The sequence below is a fragment of the Dermacentor andersoni genome, chromosome 8, assembly GCF_023375885.2.
Source record: "Dermacentor andersoni chromosome 8, qqDerAnde1_hic_scaffold, whole genome shotgun sequence".
Lineage (NCBI taxonomy): Eukaryota > Metazoa > Arthropoda > Arachnida > Ixodida > Ixodidae > Dermacentor > Dermacentor andersoni.
In genome coordinates this window covers 127,362,965-127,384,208 of record NC_092821.1, presented here as the reverse complement: position 1 = coordinate 127,384,208, position 21,244 = coordinate 127,362,965, and the positions used below count along the sequence as shown (strand labels likewise).

Genomic DNA, 21,244 nt, shown 5'->3' with positions numbered 1-21,244 from the left:
GATCTGTTACTCGAAGTCCACGACAAGAATCATTTCCAGAAACTGTCCGAAATTGTTGAACTCGGTAATGCCCCCGTCTCGATAAACCCACACAGTTCTCTGAACAGTACACGTGGAGTCATATCTGAGCAAGGCCCACTAGACTTCAGTGAAACCGAGCTCGTTGAGGGCTGAAAGAACAGCGCGTGGCAAATGTCCAAAGAATCAAGAGCAGGCAGGATGACAAATACATCCCCACTAAACACCTAATTTTTGATGTTCTGCACAAGTACTCTACCCGAATATGTTGGAACAGGCTACCTGAAAATCCAACTTATACTCCACATTCCATTTACAACCCACGCCGCTGCTTTAAATGCCAGCGATTTGTTCACGGCCCCGAGAGCTGCCGTGGTCTTACCACACGTGCAAAAATGTGCGTCTCACGATCATCCTGCCGACAGTTATGCTGAGTCGCACCACAGTGCAAACTGCGACGGTAACCACCCTGCACACTCCCGGTCACGTCCTTCTTGGAAGAGGGAAACGGAAACAATTACGCCAAAGATCACAAAGAACGTTTCCTTTCAGCAGAATTGTTTGTTGGCCCAGTTGGTGTTTCGTGAAGGACGTGTTTTTTTTTTTTTTTGCCGCAAATTAAGACACACGCAAAGGGAACAAACCTAGACGTCAGCACGGGCGTCGTTTCCTTTCAGGATAGTGCATTTCCTTCCGCAACGCCGCATGCCGACTCCGGCACCGGCCCGGACCCCAAAGGCTGCGGCCGCGGCAGTGGCACCAGCCCCCCCTCCCCAAGCGACAGCAGCCAGCGCTGGTGCGCCGCCTCTGAAGGAGGGCTCATCGACCTCTAGGTTGGTGGCTTCCAAGGCCCCGCTTTTTCGGGGCAAAGCCTGCCCCGAGAAGTCCAGCGGCTCCCAGGAGTCGATTCTCGGCGCGATTCTCGCGACCACTCCAAGGGCCGGATTACGGGGGTCTGGAAAGATTTCGTAAGCCAACTCGACTCCTTTTGGCACACGGCACAATGATGCCAACAATATGGATACGCAAGTAGTACACTGGAACGTGAGGGCTCTACAGTCTCGATGACGTTAAATAACTATTACACAAATACAATCCAAATGTGCTTTGTGTTCAAGAGGGACATCTTAAATCTAGACAAACAAACTTTCTTCGGCAATGCACCATTCTTCAGAAAAGAACGAGACGACGCTTTTGCGTCGTCCGGCTATGTAGCAGTAATCGTAGACAAGTCTATAGCTTGTGAGCATGTGGCCCTTCAGACGGCCCTTGAGGCCGTGTTAGTTCGGACAATTCTTTGTAACAAGTTGGTCCACTAGTATGTTCCGTATATATACTCCCAAATAATAATCTCGGTAAAACAGACTTTTGTAACATCAGTGGTCAGCTTCCGGAACCCTACATACTCGTAGTGATTTTAACGCTCACAATACGTTGTGGCGACACTCGCAATGCGACGCGAGAGCTCGACTCATGGAAAACTTCCGTGTAAACTCTGGTGCGCGCCTCTTCATGAAGAAGGAACCAACTTACTACAATAATCATCATAATTCTTATTCATCAATAGACCTGTCGATTGGTTCTGCTTCTATATTCCCTGACTCAGAATGGCATGTAATCAAAAATCCATTCGGAAATGACCTGTTCGCAGTAACACTGAACTTAGTGACACAACATGGCTCCCCTCCGCATGTTCCTCGCAGGAAACTAGCCTAAGCTGACCGGAAATGTTTTAATAAATCGACCTACTTATCACGAGATTGTATAAGTAATTTTAGTTTAGATCATGCTGTATAATACTTTACCACTTTTACGATTGACGCAGCTGAGGAGTTCATTCCTCAAACAAATGGTACTTCATTCAAAGGACGGGTCCCCTGGTGGATGATTGCAGACAGGCACGAAGCAGACAAAGTAAAGCCTGGGGCAAACTACGTGAATGTCCTACTGCAGAAAATCTTGTAGAATTTAAACATGCTAAATCCCAGTGAAGAAGGACGCGACGACATGCAATGAGGGCAAGCTGGGAGAGGTTTATTTCAGGTATAAATTCATGCACTCAGGAGACGAAAATATGGAACTGGACAAGAAGGATAAAGGGGCAATAGATACATCTGTTGCCCCTAGTCAAGGATTAAGTAAATAGGTTGGAAGACCAAGCTTATGCTTTAATTGGCGAAGACTTCGAGCGCGTATCTGGTTCCAATGATTATTCCGACGCATTCCTAAGACAAAACAGAATAGCAGAACTCAAAGCAATCGACCGCAAAGGTGGGCATAAAGAACCTTATAACCTTCCTTTCAATATCGGCGAGCTGACAGCGGCCTTGACCGCATGTCACAGCTCTGCATTGGGACCTGACAGTATCATGCACAACATGATTAAACGCCTACTCAGTGACGCTCAAATGACACTACTGTGAGGTGGAAGCAGTCTCATCGGCTTCATAAGCGTTGCACGAACGATTCACGGATTGCCACAATTTTAAACAAGAGGGAAAATAAATTACGCTTCGCTGAATTTCGCGATGTCATACGAAGAGCATATCAGTCATCATGAAGTTCAGATACGCACACAAACAAAATATCACGCTCGAATAACCTGCAAGACCAGGGGAACTGAAATGTAACCAGAATAACTAGGATATAGCTAGAATATAAGTTGAATATATAAAATAGAACGTGTAACTCGTACTTCATCCATCTGCTTCGTGTTTGGATAGACCCCACCACCATATACCAGAATGCTTGTAGACAACATCAACACCGTCAGCAACAACGACAGTGAAAGAGAGCACCAAGAGCATATGCTCATTGTTTTATTGTTATACGAACCGCAACGGCTCGTATCCCATGTATCCTTGCCTTTAGCGTTCACTTCGCATAGGTTGATCGGGTACTCACCGCGCAAACTGTCTCAACTCCACTCTGGCTTACAGTCGGCTTTCCTCGGCAGTTGGTTTGAATTGAAATAACAGCGCGTCGACGAAGCTGCAAACACCGCGCGGAAAACGAGCCCGTCAGTGTGCTCGCGCACAAGTGCCCTTGATTTATTCGCCTCACGAGCGTAGCTGGCATTCGACACGCGGTGGTCATTACAGGCGAGCGTCGAAGCGGTGGCGGAGCCTTTTTCTCGTATCGAGATTGCCGCGTGGTTTTTTTTTTTTTTTTGTGTTCGACAGAGCGCGAACGAGGGCGAGAACGATGAGGGAGGAGGGCGCGCGCATGAACTCGTGTGCTGTACCGCGCTCAGTATGAGAGACGCAACACGTTGCCTGCAGTGCACGCAAGGGGCTCCGAGGCTGCACGCCGGCACCGCGACACACTTTTAATGCGCTCGCGCTTTACAAACAAATGTCAAAGCGTAAAAAAAAAAAAAAGAAATGTGTTTGTGAAGTGCGGGAAGCCGAACGCGTAGCATATATATATATATATATAACCACAGGATCCGGAATAGCAATAGTTTAAAGAATAAAAGCGCGTAGAAAAAAATAACAGGACTCTACTGACGTTTCGGCCGGGGTCCGGCCTTCATCAAGAGTGCGATTAGAAGCATACAAAGTTCAATTTATACATCTTTTTTTCAATAAAAAAAGAAAGAAGTGAGAGAGAGAAAACAAAAGCGTGAATACAAACTTTACAATCTCGCGCGTACATACAGTGGCGTTATGAAAAAAAGAGAAAGAAAGGAAAGCAAACCAGGCAGTCAGTTTGTGAATAACCCACACGTCAGCAGGTGCACATTCAGTCGTGTCCACGAGGGAGGAAAGACGAAAGATGCAGCCAATGCAGGGGAGAGGAGTGACATGTCAACAAAGGCATGCTAGGGGTCGCATGCTCTTTAAAGGGACACTAAAGGCAAATACTGAGTCGACACGGACTGTTTAAGTACCATCCCAGAAACCTCGCAACGCTTGTTTCATGCCAAAAAAAAAAGCCTTAGTTTACGAGAAAATTGGATCTGAAGGGTCCGAATGCCTTTTTTCGAAATTAGCCACCCACCCCGGGGAGTGGTGACGTTGCATACGCCATCACCACCCTTTGCAGCCTGCCGTCAGTGAGTAAAACGGCGCCCAACAGACAGCAATACTGAGTCAAGAGAGAGAAATGAAACAATTTGTGATAACTCAAAGGGGACCTCATTACTTTTCGATGCGAGATAGGGATGCCTTAGAACACGCACCTATAAAGCAAGATATAAGAAGGGAGAAGAAGCATGTGCTTGCTGCAGGAGAGCTAAGGAAATGATGGAGCATGTTTTACTATATATATAGAATGTGAAGACGTCTGCCCAGCGGCCGATTTAGGCACCACTGGCCTCCTTGAAGCCATTGGGTTCAGCGAGAGCAGTGGAAAAGTAAACATTTCCGCAATAGAGATTAGTAAGAAGCGATTGGAAGCTTGGTGGAAGAAAAGTAGGGAAACGACAAAAAAAAAAAAAAACGGTGACGTACAAAAGCAAAGCTCGCAATAGGAGGTCAGAAAATTTGGTTGAGGGAGTTCATAGTGTTTTTTTTTTCTTTTTTTAACCTAGGTAGGACATCAGGCAGTATAATAGCTAGAGCTTGGGGTTGCAACCCACCGCCCCGTTCCAAAGGGGACGCTCATAACATCCATCCAGAGCGGTGGATTCGCCGCTGCAGCTCCTTTTCGTCAGGTGGCGTGGACCATGCGGGCATCCCGTGACATCAAACGGAACTTGAATTTTTTGCTACTTGCAGTTTGTGCGAGTTTCGAAAACCAGCCCAGCACTACGCCATCTGGAAAGTGCTGAAACGCGAAAGCGTGGGCGGCGCTGAGTCGAGCGGAAACAAAACCATTCGACCGCACGCGTCGTTGTCAACGGCAATTGCGATGAGTTCTTTTTCCTAAAAATGAAATAGAACGGGACAAGTAGCATTTTATTTCATCTTATAATACAACACAGGGATGTCTTTTGCAGCGAGTAGTTGAGCAATAGTGACAGAATTTAACTGAAAAGTGCTTTCGTCATCGGGCAAATGCTTGAATGTCCCGCAGGAGCCTCAAATCTTGTTCCGCGTTTACCTCAAGTTCTCGATTATTGAGGCTCTGTTCGTGATAATATTGACACCTTAGAGATTGTCGAGCACTAATCTATCGCTTTAGCTTGGCTTATTATTTGCCTTTAGTGTCTCTGTAATGTAGCCATTACATATATATACCTCTCTCTCACTTATTTCCTTTTTTAGAGAGAAAGATGTATAAATTGCACTCTCTGTGTTTCCAATCGCACTCTTGATGAAGCTCCGACCCTGGCCGAAACGTCAGTAAAGTCCTATTATTTTTTCCTACGTGCATTTGTCCCTTAAAAAAAATTTATATATAATTGAGACGTGCACTTGTTTTTCTCCGGGGGCCCACCGGCTCACAAATTGCCTGGAAAAGGAAGCAGGCGTCGTCGGCCGTCAGCTTCCTTTTTCTGCGCCCGAGCCCGTTGACGCCGCTGTTCCGTGGCCCACAAGTGCTAGACCACGCACTCTGCGTTGCAAGAGGAATCGCTCGAAAGCGGGGAGGAAAAGCGAAAGTGTTGGTGACGAACTTCAGCCAGGAGCACAAACACCTCGGCAGGGGCACGACGATCGCATATGTCGACGAAATTGTGGAAATCAGGAATGCGATTGTCCTCTCGGATTCTGCCGCATTTACCCGGACGGCCATAGTTCCCGAACCTGCCGTTGACATCAATCCGAGTGTCTCCTTGAGTAAGCAGCAACAGCTCAAAAGTTTGCCGTAATCGTTCTGCGGAAACCCGCAAGGTGTAGAGAAGTAATTAATAAAGGGAAAATGAGTGGTCCACCCAGTCGTAGCAATTGCTACAAAGGAAACCCATATGGGTTCCTCGAAAGAAAAGCCTCGCAGTTGAGGAAAAATTCGTCCTGGTCCGAGTCTCGAGCCCGGGACCACCTCCTTTCCGGGGCAGCCGCTCTACCATCTGAGCTAACCAGGCGGCTAGCAGACGGCAGGGCGAAGTCGAACTTGTCAACAACTCGAAGCAAAAGCCACAGTTTGACGTAATAGTTCTGCGGGAACCCGCAAGGCAGACAGAGGTAATTAATAAAGGGAAAATTAGAAGTATTTTCCGACTATACAAAGACTGGTTTTCTACGTTATCGAGGATTCGACAAACACCAGTTGCTAAAGGCTCGCTCACACTTGGCCGACGCGTCACCTATTTCGGTCTGCCTAGTGTCGGCGACAGCGTTTTTTCCTTCGTGTGCTTTCCTTCGTGTGTGAGAATGCACTCGGCTCCTTCGTCCGAGCCCGTTCTGAGTATCGACGCGCGACCGAGAAGCCATTAGGCAACAAGTCAATGAAATGGGCGTCTCCTGTCGTCTCGGTAAAGAAAAAGGACGGAGCACTGCGCTTCGTTCTGCGTGGATTATCGTCGGCTAAACAAGATCGCCCCCCCCCCCCCCCTCGTAGAAGTATTTATACCCTCTCCCATGGATAGACGACGCATTGGACCGGAAGCTACACCGTCCCAGCGTGTGATGGACAGGTGTTATTAGGGTTGAAGTGGCAGACCTGTCTCGTCTACTTGGATAATGTCGTTGTCTTCGCCGGCGGGAATTTCCACGGTCAGCTTAGGCGGACGCCTCGTGCACTGCCTATAGAGGCGCCACTGAAAGCCACCTAGCGGACGCTTCCAACAGTACACGTGGGAGCAGTAGCAGACGACAACCCTTTGCAGCAATGATGGCTGAAGTTCGCGGCTGCGATTTCTCCTTTGTTCGGGTGCCAGGCTGCTTCTTCTGCGGTGACAGCTGTAGGGAAGATACTGACCTCTGTGCGAGCGGGTATGAACACGATGTTACCGGTGTTTGGGACAACATGGTCCACATACGTGCAAGGTGTGTCCCGCAGACAAACGCCATGAACCCCATTTACATGACGTGGAGCTCATGTTCACTAGCCGATAAATTTTGTTGAGTGATGCGATCTCGCGACGGTTTTTTTTATTCTACCCTTGCCGCAATGCTGCTTCTGTACATGAACAATAAGCAGCCGTCGTTAGTGCAGACTTATATCAAACAAATCCGCACGGTGCAATCTCTGCATATGCCGCTGTGATTTTTCTGCCGATGAATACATGTGACATCGCCGAATAAGTGCAGTCGAAGCCGCCTCAAGAAGAGTAATTGCAAATTTATTCATGGAAACGCGTACACTAGCCAACGAAGTCACCAAATACACGGGTTAATAAAAGCGCGTGTTAGTGCTGTACCGTCGATGCAATTCTGCTGCATACGCCGATGAACTACCGTTCCCGCTGCAGTTTGAGCAATTTTAAATTCCTCAAGGGAGCTGCTTGGAAACGTACAAAGCTAAACACTGACTAACATTTCAGTACTTTCTATATTATTAGAGAGAGGTGCCACATGATATATTTAAAGGCAGAGCAGCGCCAGTCAAAGTAGATGAGCGCTGGCGGCAAGGCCCGGTTTAGTCGTCTGCAGCGTAAGTATAAGAAAGAATTCAGTTGAGTACAAAACTCACATGCAAGAAGGGACTACGTTGTGAAACAAACAAATGACTCGGCGTGGTAAGTTTGCTCAGGCAGCATCGAGGTGTGATGAGTTCCCAAACGGGACGCGAACTTTTCAGCGAGAAATGGAACAAAAATACCATATGCAGCAGCTATTAGCAATTATCGCCCTGAACTACCTATTTTCTAAACACATTTCCAAAAATGCAAACAATATCTAAGATGCCCTCCGGCGAAAAGAATAAAGCTGTTAAAGAAGCACTTCCTTGGTATCATTCCGATAGGACACAGCGTGATTTATACCCTTTACAAACAAGGCAGGGTGAAAACTTCGCAGCTCAAAAGAATCGACAAGAGTTATGCATGGAGCAACTAGCAACAGTTAAACATGTGGAAAGCCACGCATAAAATAGATGTAAAAACATGAAGTGCGCGACAGCTGGTGCGAGGATTTACCGCGCCACATGAAACCAACAATTTCAGTTCTTGCAAACTTCAGTAGCTTTAACATACAACGCAATGCGCTCGTGCAGTCGTGCTGCCTAGCTAGCGCAACGCGGTAAAGAAGCGGAAAACAATATAAGCGGCAAACAGCATTCCGAACTTTAACGAAATGCCTTTAAACATCATGCTGCACTGCAGACGAACTTCGTTGCTCACGCGTCTATGATCGAGTGGAAAAAAACACCGACGAGACAAAGGAAAGGATGAGAACAAGAAATTTCCCTTCGAAGCGACGATCCATTTTTGCTACCGTTGCTCCCGCTGATGAGGCTTTGCCGAGAATTATTAGAACCGTACCGCCGGCACGTTTTCACCGGTATTTGAGCCCCCCACCCTGCAACAATTCTTCTTCGACATTCCCTGAAGCTTTGGCCACCCCACACGTGCGAATGGTGTTGCCTATCGTGCTCTGAAAACGTGAATAAGAGAGAGAAGCACGATCAACGACACAATAAACTACGGCGCGCGCCAGGTTCCTCTCCCGCGTGTTCTGCGCAAGGCCGCCACCAGTGGCGCGTCCGTCGGTCACCACCGGTCAACTCAGGAGGGTTTGGGCGAGACCTATAGTTGGTACGGATGATTCATTTTTAAACCGCTTAAAAAAAAAAAAAAAACGGTCAGCGCTGGTCCTATGTTCTTCCTTGTCCGTTATTCATTCTTTTTTCTTTATTCTTATTTTTAGCGCCGTTTAGAAATGATTGGCCTGTACTATCCCATTTTGATGAAGACGCCGACATCGAAATCCACACCGCGACGAAAGTAGCCTATAGACCTCGGCGCCGTCCTAGTCCACAGAAAAGACAAATTTGAAAGGGTCATTGCTTACGCTATAGCCGGTCGCCAACTATTCAAAAGAAGAATGCCTTGCCATCATTTGGGTTTGCTACGGTTGTGGCTTGGGCTAGCTAGTTCATGGTGCGAAAGTACGGGGACAGCGCAACAGTGGCGGTGCACAAGACGAACAAAGGACGAACACGCTGACTTACGACTGATTTCATTCATGCGCACACGCACACGCGCAGGCACACCTTGAAAGACAAAAAAAAAATGTAGGAAGGAAAATAAGTCTAACATAACATGTTACAGTTATCCCTTCTCTAGTCGACATACATCATCGACTTACGTCGCAAGCACGTGCTGTATTATCCGTGAGTAACAAAATCGAGCTCTTTTTTTGGGAAACGAGCAGAGAAGGCATACTAAGCAATTTTTTTAGGCGTGCTATTTCCGCGGCTTCAGTTATTACTCTTGTTCTTTTTTCTTTGTTTCTTGCTATAATATTTGCTCCTAAAGAATGGAACTCAACCACAATTCTTGCAGTGGAGACTTAGGTGGCCACTGATCACGTTGTGTGCGTTGTAGTTATGCTCGTTTAATTTCTCATTTATGCATCTACCCGTTTGCCCCACATATTTCCTTCCGCAGGATAGCGGTACCGAATATACAACAGCCTCAATACAATTTACATAGCGGTTTTAGTGCCCTGTGGAGCAGGCCTGTGGGTTCCTCGCTGTTTTGTTTACTTTGGAACACACTGGGGAAAGTTTTTTAGGAGCGGAAACTGCAACTTTCACGTTGGCGCGTTTTCCTATATTTTTCAAATTATGCGCTAACCGAGGGTATCACAGTTATCTTTTTCTTTTCTGTTGCGTTCTAATGCTGCTTCTCTGTCCTGTAGTTTCTTTTTCAACCTTTTTAGAACCGATTCCGCCACGAATATTAGAAGCTGCTTCGGACACCCCGCCATCTGAAGACTGTCTATCTGCTTGCTAAAGCTTTCTACCATCGAGTGAAAATATGGTTTGTTTGATGCAGTCGTGAAGCGCGTTGCTGCAGGCCTTTTTACGAAGTTTTGCACGAGCCGAACGACTGCCGCTTAAATATTGTTATCTGTGTGTTCGCTCTTGCTTCTGGTGCACCAGGTGCGAGTCCGTGCCGAGAAGCGACCGCGCATGGCGGAGCGCTTCTTTTTGTTGGTGAAATAGTCCACAGTGGAGCTCATATCGTTGCATTTATGTATTTTTGCTTGAACCGTGATACGGTGCTCGTACTGCATCAGTTCGGGCCGGCACCTGTTGCAGCTGTCGGCGTTCTCCCGACCCTCGGTGTATCGTGTACAAACGCGGCGCAAATAACTTGCTGCATTAAACGTCTGCATTGCTGCCTTATTGTGTGCAAGCTTACGGGCTCAAGGCGACGGATGTTGTAGCCTTATGTTTGCTTTTGCCCTTTATATTCTAGTTATTACAGCCGTAGATCACATCGGCCGTGCGCCCGTTGTTGCTGTTAGCTGGTTCCTTCATTCGTTAATCTTCCTGCAACAACTTCGTTCTGGAATAGGTGTGTGGGCGCATGCGAAAAATGTCTCTTTTTTTTTTGTGACCGGCTCCGGCGCCATAATTGTTGGCTCCGGCCGCGTCATTTTTGACGCCGGCGCTGATCAAATAACTAAATTTGGGAAAAGTATTCTGATTATTTACTGCGCAGATCAAAATGTGCATTCGCGTACGCGTGGTCAGAAAGGTTGCAAATGGCTGAGCGATTGTTCGTCTGCTGTTTGATTCACGGCGCAAGAAACAAAAACTCGCGGTGCCCGCCTATTATACCAAGTATGACTTCGCTGCTGCGGAAATTAAGTGAATATCGTTGCAGAGAAAATTTAGACTGTGCATGCAGTACATACCCGCTTAGACGAACACGGTTTAGTCGAATATTAGGACATGAGGAACACTGCGTGAACATTTGGTTAGCTTCGCGTACACCCAGTGCAAGAAAATAAATGTAAATAACTATAAACTATTGAAGAAACCCACAACACAAACCGGTGAACCCCAACTTTTCTTGGGGTTTCTGGCGGCATATTGCGCAGCTGAAGAGTGGGGTGGCAAAGATATTCAGGAGGCGACTGGCGCTAGATATACATTAGAAGCAAATGATGTTTCTAGGGGCCTAGAAACAGCTGTGGCAACGTCGGCGATCACGTGGGGACATGTATCAGCGACCCCACAGACACATTGTTTGAGGAGCTCGTCGAGGTTTTTTTTTGCAGTCTGATGATTATGATGACCACACTGCCCAGGAACCATTAGATGTACCTGTGTTATTCACGCACGATGCAGCTGGCAATGCCATAAACAGATCGGCGCATTTTTTTTTCAGCAATAAGGGCTTCGATTTCTTAAGCAAGGCGCGTGAAATGTCCACATTTGTGACGGCGCATAGATCTTCGCAGCGCTGGCAAGCAGACATCACCCCGTGGCTTGAGGGTGTACAAAGCGACGCTTTTTATTACGAAAATCTAACACATGTCCCTTTCTTGCATCTCGCTTTGGTTTTAAAGCGTAACTTATTGTTTTATATAGCGGATGTAGTTTAGCGTTGTACACATTAAATAGTGTTCTGTGCCTCTTCTTTAAAAAGTACTTGTAAGACGAACCGCATACAAACACTGCGGAAAGAAAAAGTGATATTGAAGGCGCCACAACGGCAATACACAAGGAAAATGCAGTAAACGAACGTGTCCAGCTCGTTTGTGTACGCGGCAGCATGACGCGGGCATGTGCCTCCCGCGTGTGCGACAACGCAGTCCGGCCATGCGGCGAAAGTTCTCGCGGTGATTCGTTCTTTTACGACGCCGTTACACGACCGTTACAACGCCGTTACAACGTCCGTTACGACGGCGCATCATGCGGCGTGTCCCGTGCTGTACTCAACCGTTTTCAGGGCCAAGCAGTACTGCGGCGTCGTATACGTCTTTCTTCAGCTTCCGGCTGTCAAGCCGGACGACCGCGTTCTCCGTGCCGCCGTAATTCTGCACATTGCTTTGCGAGACGACAGGGCTGAATTCGGACGTTCGCTCGGCGCGGATAATTTGTCCATTCTGTTTATTTGATTCGAGATGTAGGTTATGCGTAGTTACATGACACGTATTTGTGTTCATCATCAACAGCGGCCTATGTTATGTCCACTGCAGAAAGAAGGCCTCTCCCCGAGACCTCCAATTACCCCTGCCCCGTGCCAACCAATTCCAGCTAGCGCCTGCGAATTTCGTAATTTCATCCCACCACCTATAGTCTTCTGCCTTCCTAGACTGCGCTTCCGTTCTCTTGGCACCCATTCTGTAGCCCTAATGGTCCGCCGGTTATCTAACCTACGCATTACATGACCTGCCCAGCTCCATTCCTTTCTCTTAATGTCAATTAGAATATCGGCTATCTTTGTTTGCTCTCTGATCCACATCGTTTTATTCCTGTCTCTTAACGCTGTGCCTAACATTCTTCGTTCCATCGCTCTTTGCGCGGTCCTTAACTTGTTTTCGAGCTTCTTTGTCAGACTCCAAGTTTCTGCCCCATATGTCAGCACCGGTAGAATGAATTGAATGTACACCTTTCTTTTTGATGATAATGGTAAGCTTTCAGTCAGGATCTGACAATGTCTGCGGAATGCGCTCCAACCCATTTTTATTCTTCCGTAAGTTTCCTTCTCATGGTCAGGGTCCCCTGTGAGTAATTGACCTAGGGAAACATACTCCTTGACAGACTCTAGACGCTGACTGACGATCCTGAACTCTTGTTCCTTTGTCCGGTTATTGATCATTATCTTTGTGTTCTGCATATTAATCTTGAACCCCACTCTTACACTCTCCCTGTTAAGGTCCTCAATCATTTCTTGCAATTCGTCTGCAGTGTTGCTGAATAGAACAATGTCATGTCATGTCAATGGTGCCTGCTGCATCCCGAATTTCCATTGTCGTCTGTGACGAAAAAATTTTCTCCATCAAATCAGTGACCATTTTCTGGAGAGCAGACGGGAACAACATACTCGAGACATTTCAGTACAGCTCGACGTTCACCTGACGTCACATCACGGATGAATATTTTACGCAATTGCTCACGAGTAGTTTCACAAGGATTTAAACTGTACGGTTTTCGTTCGCTCTTTCGCCCAGTATTCGTACGCGAACTTCCTACTTGCTTTCACGCAACCAAGTTGCGGGGGGGGGGGGGGGGGGGGGGTTCTTTCGCGGAACCGAGTTGCAGGGCGCATTCGTCGCTGAACTCCGGCTGTCTTTTTGAGACGTCGTACGTGCTGTCGCGCAAGAGCTCGGTGTCGTCTGCATGTTTGGGTGCTGGGTTCGGCGGTGGCGACGTTACGCGTTTCTTCGCCGCCTGGGCTGACAGTTGCAGGGCGGGAAGTCGGCTCCGCGTCGCTCGTCAAGATGCGCCCAAATGTGACGTGGGCAATCCCCATTTCAATATCGCATACTTGCAGGCCTATTTGTGCCTACTTTCACTATTTCTATTTACACTCAGCGGCCACAGGTCCTGCGGCAATCTAGTCTGGTTCAGAAATGAGGTATGCCATATTTTCCTTTTTTTTTTTTTTTAACGTTCAAGGTGTCATATCGCCAGGCCAGAGGCTTGCATGACGTATTTGACACGTCATATGACACGGAGATAGATAGATCAATAAAGGGACAGGGGGGAATGAATTAACCATATCACGATACCCGACCCGCTACCCTGCGCTGAGAGAGGGGGGAGGTGTGAGGACAAAAAATAAAGGAATAAAGCGAGAGTACAAGGTCACTAGAGAGAGCATGACACACGCGGGAAATGAAAAACACGCTGATTGTGTAGTCGTTCGCGGATCTCCGAAGGAAGCACACCATTTTCCGTGCTGACAAGCGGTGAGGCCGCTTTTGGATTGTCTTAGCAGACGTAATGATGGTAGCTTAACCGTAACTCTTCCTTACATACGCACATAGGCACGTGTCATACAGGTCTCACGCGCGCTGCTAGAAAGTTTAAGACTATACCGGCGCTCCTACGAACTTGCCGAGCCATCTGGTTTATTGTCTAAGCACTAAAGTTTCGTTTCTCGAGTAGTTCGAGTAGTTTGTCCGTGTTTTTCCCCAGCCGAGGCGAGTTTTAACGGCGCTACATAAATCGGTACAAAGAGCGTGGTTCGTATCCTTTGATCTCGAAGATGGCAGACGCTTCGGTCGCCGTGCCTTCGAGCGAACGACGTCGTTTTCCCGATTACGTTGCATCCTCGAGTGATTGGATGGATGGATGTATCAGCTGTGACTGCGAGGACGAATGGAGTTGGTCAGATTTCAGTTCGGACGAAGACGACTCCCACAACCACAACGCAGTTTCCACGAGGGCAATGTTTTTTATAACTCGTGTTCCTTATATGACCTAGAACCTTGAAACTTTCACGTGTTATAGGCAATTGATGTGAAAGCATTTTGTATATTTCAATGTTCTTTTATTTGTTTCTTCTTTTTATGTTATCAACGCAACAGTGCAAATATTTTATCAATTTCTGAATGAATTTCTTTTTTCGCCAGTATTACATATTGGGCCCTAACATTTCTTTTTAAGAGTAAAATATTTAGATAGTGCAATTATCTAGCTTTCGATCGATATACAGCGTGTCATCGTAACCGTAATAAGGTTAATAAAAAGTGTTACTGTATCCTTCAAGAAGTGGCTAATCTTCCCATGGTAAGGAAATAGCTTTTAATGCCTAAACACAGTTCCATGTCAAGAATAATTATAAAGACTGTTCACCCTTACTTCTAGTTATAAAGAGTACAGTTGTACAAGAAATGCAATGTTACTTGAGTTAAAATCTATTTAGTATAGTAATTAATTAGTATTTGGTTTTCCGCGAGCTATCCGCAACTGAAATTTCACTCCATCGTGTCAAAAACGCTATTATAGGCTACGATGAATGCAAGTTCAACGAGCGCTCATGTTATAGACGGGAGAAAGTGCTACAGTAGCTCGAAAAAAAAAAGAAGTTCGCACTCTTTGGGGCGTATTTTCGTTCCGCAACAAGATTCGAAATCTATCGTGCGTGTCCTTGCTTTACCTACACACTGCACGCCTAATACTTTCAGTTCACGAACAGCGCGCGTGTTGTCAGCGTGTCGTGACATTCTTGACAGAAAAGTATCGAGCGCAAGAGTTTTCAAGAAAGGAAACGCAAGTCCCAAGACGCTTATTGTTTGGGGTCAAGACACACCCGAAAGGTTGGATACTTCATTTAGGGTATATTCTTCCTTTTTTTTCCATCTAAGGCGTGCGATTGTTAAACCTGCAAGCATGCACCAACGAGCCCATCGACGCGTTCTGTTAGGTACAGTCTACATGACACGTTACAGGGTCAAAGCACCGTAACGGCTTAGCGCTCGCGTCTTCCTATCTTCCGGATCTTCGCGCGTTCACCGGTGGGCTAGCTAACGCTGCGCACAACTAGTGAATTACTCAGCGCATGCGCAGTAGACTGATGACGTGGGAAAGGAGGCGCAGAAGGACGCCTCCTTTCCGTCATTGTATTTAATGGTAAAAAGCTCGCATGCATACGGAGCAGCGGCTGATAGCCGAATGGCATCGTTACGACGAGCCGCCACTGGGTACGCTGTAAACATGCAAAGCGGTCGCTGCGCGGGGAAGCAACGCCAACGACGCTCGTGATTACGGAGTCGGTGGGTGAAGGGGAGCACGTCAGGGCTCTGTTGACAGTTACCTCAGGGCACTGATGACACTGGAGAGAAACGTGCCATCAGCGCATTGACTGGTGTGGTGTGGTTTCAGGTCATTGGTTGATCGATCGACTCACTGACTTGACGTGATGTTACGTGGCTCGCTACGTTACGTTACGTGACGCTACGTTACGTGACGCTACGTTACGTGACGCTACGTTACGTAACGGAGTTTAACGCCCCAAAGTAATGCAGAGGCTGCAACTAAGATTGCGGAGATTATCGACTAATAGGTCCATCGGTCGATCAACATAGACATGGTAACAGGGTGGCTGCACGAGAGACGCCACACCGGAAGGACGCAGAATTTTTTAACGTGCGACCAAGGTTTGGCGTGCGAGCTTTCGTTACTTTCCAACCGCATCGCAATGCGCCGCCCCGACGACAGGTAGTCGTACCTACGACCAGCAGCAGGACGCCATATTGACTAAACTACCGCGGCGGGCGAAATTATTTTGACAACCGGAGCTTTATATACTTTAACGGGCAGCGATGCCAGGGTAGGTTCGAGTGTTAAATCACATTTCTTGAAGTGCAAGCAGTGACCGTGCGTGTATTCGCGCGTCGGTGAGTCACAAAGTAGTCAACGCAGGAAAATAGGTGGCGCGATACGTAGAAGTTCAGGCGCTATAGGTGACCGTTGTACACAGGCTAGATAAGCTAACAATTGACTCGGTCGCTATCCGCAAATTATTTTTGATTACGCAGACAAAAAAAAAAGAATTAAAAAAGCAAAATTTTGCCCACGAATGCGCTACTGGAGGAATCTTAACTACATGAACAGCAAAAAAAAAAAAAAGAAAGAAAAAGAAAAAACGCACCAGAGATAACAAGTACGTAATATATCTGTCTCTCTCCGTGAACGACCGGATTTTCCCTGCGAAGATTGAGAGGCTTGTTTTCGTGCTCATTTCCGTTGAAAACACGATTGCGCTCGTCGTGCGTAGCATGCGCTGGGAATATCGGCATTTAATAGCCCCGGCCGATAGCAGCAAACGTGCAGGCAGCCACCTATGAGCGGGAACGTTAATTGATGGATTTACCGCGTTCCGTCTTGAAGCATTGCTCCACGCAGGCACCATTCATAGTTAGGCAGACGCTTAGCAAATGCGCGCGTGTGTGCGTGTGTGCGTGCTTGTATTTGCCTTTGCGCTTAATTGTGCGTGAGTATGCGCGTGCAATTTTCAGCCTTCGATTGGGGAGATGACCACATACACGAAGGCCACCACCGATGAGACATCGTCGCCGATATCGTGTGCCAAGCACATACCTGAATTACAAAGTGAGCACCCTGAGCGGGAAAAAAAAAATGTGCGGGGTAAAGTCATCGAAATGTTCGCGTGCGCGTTTTGAAACCAGTGCAGGTTTTCATTTGCAGCGTATGCGTATTCAGAATGGGGTTTCTCGATTCTCCCCAACCTCGAACGCGAGTCCTTTTCCCTTGACGAGTGCAGCCAACGACCCTCGGCCTCCCGTCGGGTCGTTATCCGGTCATCGCGTATGCCGCGAGCCGCAACTTGGAGTGCGTAGGCGGGAACGTTCGAGTGCGCGTTCGATAACGATGCGCTAGGGGCAGACCCCGTGAATCGCGAGCACCCCCATGCAACGTCGCCGGAGGCAGCGCAAAGGTCTCTGGACCGTCGTGGCGGTCGCGCTTTGACCGGCCCGCCCAATAGCTTCGCTGAAAACGCGACGATGAACACCGACTCTTGGCGAATTGAAAGATGACTCGACCGGTATCTTCCGGTAGCCGGTCAGGAGCCATCAAAAACTGTTCATATATATTGCTCTCGCGAGCACTCGCTAGGACTTCTTTTGAGCGGTTCGGAGAGAGAAAGCTTAATGGCTTCCGAAGAGGTTAGCCTATAGCGACAGGCTCGGCATGCCTCTCCAGGTGAGGCAACGAGAGATCAATGAAAGGGAGTGCGATAAAAAAAAAAAGCACGGACATGTCAATGCATGCTCATGCGCGAAATGCACAATACAACAAACGTTATTTAGTCTCATGGAGGCCCGTATTACGCTGGAGTGCTATATAAGCGACTATGTGGGACGCAGTTCGTGAGCCAACTGCCATGGTACGAGAACATGCCGCAGTCCAAGTCGCATGTCGCGTACGCGTCTTTCGAAGGGCTGCTGTTTGTTCTATGGAGATCGCCAAGATGAGCTATGCGCATTTTCGAACGTGTACACATTCGAAAGTTCCGCGCTGTTATCAGTTAGCGTGTATCCGCTTGACCGAATATCTGCAGTAAAATAAGGAAAGGTATATAGAGGGCGTAAACTTGTGAGAACTGCAGATGCGTCCTCATCGTGTCGTATTTGTATTCATCCTGTTACTACGCTGGGGGTACCCCCACCCCCCATGTTAAACAGTCAAGAGTCCTGTTGGCTACCCTATGCCGGGAAAAAAGAGAAGGGGAATAGAAAGAAAAGATAGGCGTGCACAGACAGCACTACGGAGTCAAAGGCGCTCGCAAAGGCCAGACGTTCTCAGAAAGCACAAAACACCTGCCTTCTGAGCCGACGATCGGTGGTGACGGTGTTCTAGTATGCCTGTTCACTCAGATTATCATCTAGACCACGAATAAAAGGCGCCAGCTGCGCTGTCTATCGTCCTACCAGCATTCTTGATACGATCTCAGTGGTTACCAAAGGTTTAATCGAAGGACGGTCACAATGACGACTCCATGGCATCATGTGCTCACAAAGAGATAATTTCTGATAACGCTTCGCGTTCAGTCGTCGCTGCATGTAAGAGCGTCAAGGAGTGGAGGATACATATCCTCCTGTAACCTGAACATAGCTCAGGGAAACAATCGCATTTCAAGTTGGTTTTTATTACTATGTAGCATGTGCTACGAACGTGACAAGACAATATGTTTTGTTTTGTTCAACGTTAGGCACGAGAAGCGGCACCTCTTTCATACATTTCATAGAGATAATATTTATGAAGGTTAATGCAGTCGGGCAATATAGCATGAATGGATTGAAGTGCACAGGCCTTGCGCAGTTTCGTGACCGCTTTCGCGAATCTGACATCAGATCCGCAGTGTTACGTAATTTACGTTGCGTAATCGCCTCCTAATTAATTCCGAGAAAGATTGAAGGGGATGTGCAACATATAATGTGCAGGATATCTTCGGTAGCAACTCTGGCCGCAGTGCACATTAAAGACGCCCAATAGGAATTTATCTGCAAGAAAACCCATACGGTATGCAATCAATTGCGGAGTGTTTCTTATGAACACGTTTTCTTTTCTTCTTTTTTAGCACTTCATCGTGGGCACTACGCGTGATCCGCACAAGTTGCTCCCGTTTTCCGCTGGGCATGCGTAGACGTCGTTACAAAACTTAAGTCTTAAGATACTTTGCACTCTGACTATTAGATGAAAAACATACGCCATACTGAGCTAGGTCAGCGACTCCACCTCCGACGAGATCCAGAGAGAACCGCGATTTAAGACGACCTGGGCCTAAGGCGTCCGGCGACTGTGACGGGCTGAAATTGTAGGCGCGTGCGAAGAACTTGAACGTTGCATGGGACGTCGCTACATGAACTCTTACAAAGGCCACGATTTCTCACTTCAAGTTCATTTTGTATGTCTGAGCAGGACGGGACAGCCATGTGTTAAACCAAAGTAAAGTCGAGTACCTCGAAGGGAGTCGCTAGGAGCTTGTGCCCGCCGGAAGTTCTGGTGGCACAATGAACTGGAACGGTGCCTCTTATGTAATTTACTGTCGTGGACAATGGGAAACGAAGGACCGCGTTCACCCACGAAGCATTACATCGGGCTCTCTTCAACCCTGGCCCTACGTACTCCAGTACGCATAGAATTCACCCGATTCTCCAAGTCCTACCAATTATACCGCAACGAGCAGACACATCTTCGCACAACTATGTACACGCACAGCTCACCAGAAACAAGGCGCAATCGCTCGTCAAGCGTTATACCCAACGAAGTATACCACAACGTCACACCTGCCAGCACAGCACCATCCTCGCAACCAGATGTGTCCTCTGTGGTGGACACGCCGCGCATGCTCTAGCACTGTGGACCGGCCCATCCAACCCCCCCCTCCCCCCACCCGAAAACGTACCGACCATCTCACTTCACCACTAATGGCTGACGACAGCCGCAACACTTGATCGCCAAGTGAGATTGGCTGGCTGCATTGGAGCGGCGTTGGCGCAGGCAGCCAACAGGACCCTGGACAGAATTTTCGGCATCGCATTCTCTCTGCATTTTGTTTCGTTATATAACGTAAGGTTCAGCCTTACGATTACTACTACTGCTGCTGGTGCTGCTGCTATTAGGCTACGCCACTAGGCCGTCGCTGCAGCCACTTGGCATCATATTACGTCACATCGAGGACGTGGAAGGACCTGCTGTCGCGCGCGAGCTCTCCCGCAAGTGCCACAGTTCACGCGCCGATCGGACTCACCGCTAGTTCCCCGCAGGCGTCCTTCCTCGAGGAAACGTTGTCTCAGGGAGGTCTCGAGCCTCCTTCTCGTAGATCGGGTGAGCCGTTTTCAATGAACCAGAGCCGTTGACCTGAACCGCTGACGGGCAGCAGGCTGACGGGCCCCGGTTCAGTGTGTCAGCGCCTCGGCAGGAGCGCGCAGGAGACGCCGGGGGCCCAGCTCTGACCAGAGGCTTCCCACTGTCGCTTGGGGACCGTATGGATCATTCACGTGCGTGGCCAGGAAACGGACAGAAGGACCGCCTTTCGCGAAAAAGGCGCCGGTGAACCAGCAGGAATTCGCTTCCCGTCCACGAACGATGCGTACCGCTGCGTCTGTCTGGCGGAGTTCGCAGAGAACTGCTGGGGTCTCTGCGGGTCCGGAGGCACTTGGATCCTTATATACGGTGACCGCGCGACCTCTCTGCCCCTTATGTCGGTCTCTCTCTCTCTCTCGTTCTTTTTTGAGCTGAGTCACCGCTGGGTACGAGGGTTGGGAAAAAAAACTAGGCGTGCGCTTTCTTGGTAATTCCGCGCCTTCTTTACTATCTGTTACAGACCGGTGGAAGCCGGTGGCTCGCTTGCGAAAGAGAGAGAGAAAGAGAACAGTTTCACAGGATCGAGGTCCTTCCGATAGACATCGGCTGCGGCTACTGCTGCTCAGAACGTCTGATAAGCCTTATCGGTTTTTCTGTTCTCGCTCACGCGCCTGTTCGGTAGGCTGCGTACGGTGATACCGACGAGCTCTCAACGTCGACGTCGTCCCCGCCTCCACCCACTCGGGTCTCTCACCCGTCGCCACTCTTACCATCGTCATTGCGCAAGCGCCCGAGTCAGTACGGGTACACGGTCGCAACCGCGTGACTCACATCATCGGTCGCTCCCATTGAGAAAGATTGCGATCGTTGACCACACGTTGATGACTCGTCATCGAGTATTTGCGGGGATCGTTGGGATAGACGCTGGCGCGCATAGGTGCCTGCATAGAGTTTCGTACTAAAATCACTAGAGCGAAATCTGGCGCTACTGTCGTTCAGCCACCACGACAATGATGGGTAGTACATGGAACTGTCTGATATTCGTGCTTGTGGATTCGGACGTCCTTCTGACTACGTTTATTGCACTTATTTGACTTTACCGGCACAAAATTTTCAAGCACATCATTGTTGCACATTCGAGTTGCAAGTTCATTTTATT

General features: G+C 48.2%; 1 protein-coding gene across 1 annotated transcript in view; it reads right to left on the bottom strand.

The window, feature by feature from the left end:
- The window catches only part of LOC126525589 (ornithine decarboxylase-like), a 41,017-nt gene extending 20,596 nt beyond the window's left edge, over positions 1 to 20,421 (bottom strand). Inside the window, exon 1 of the mRNA XM_050173519.3 lies at positions 20,030 to 20,421. The gene's annotated coding sequence lies outside the window, so the exon portion shown is untranslated. The remainder of the gene's footprint in view (positions 1 to 20,029) is intronic.
- Between the last annotated feature and the right edge of the window lie 823 nt (positions 20,422 to 21,244).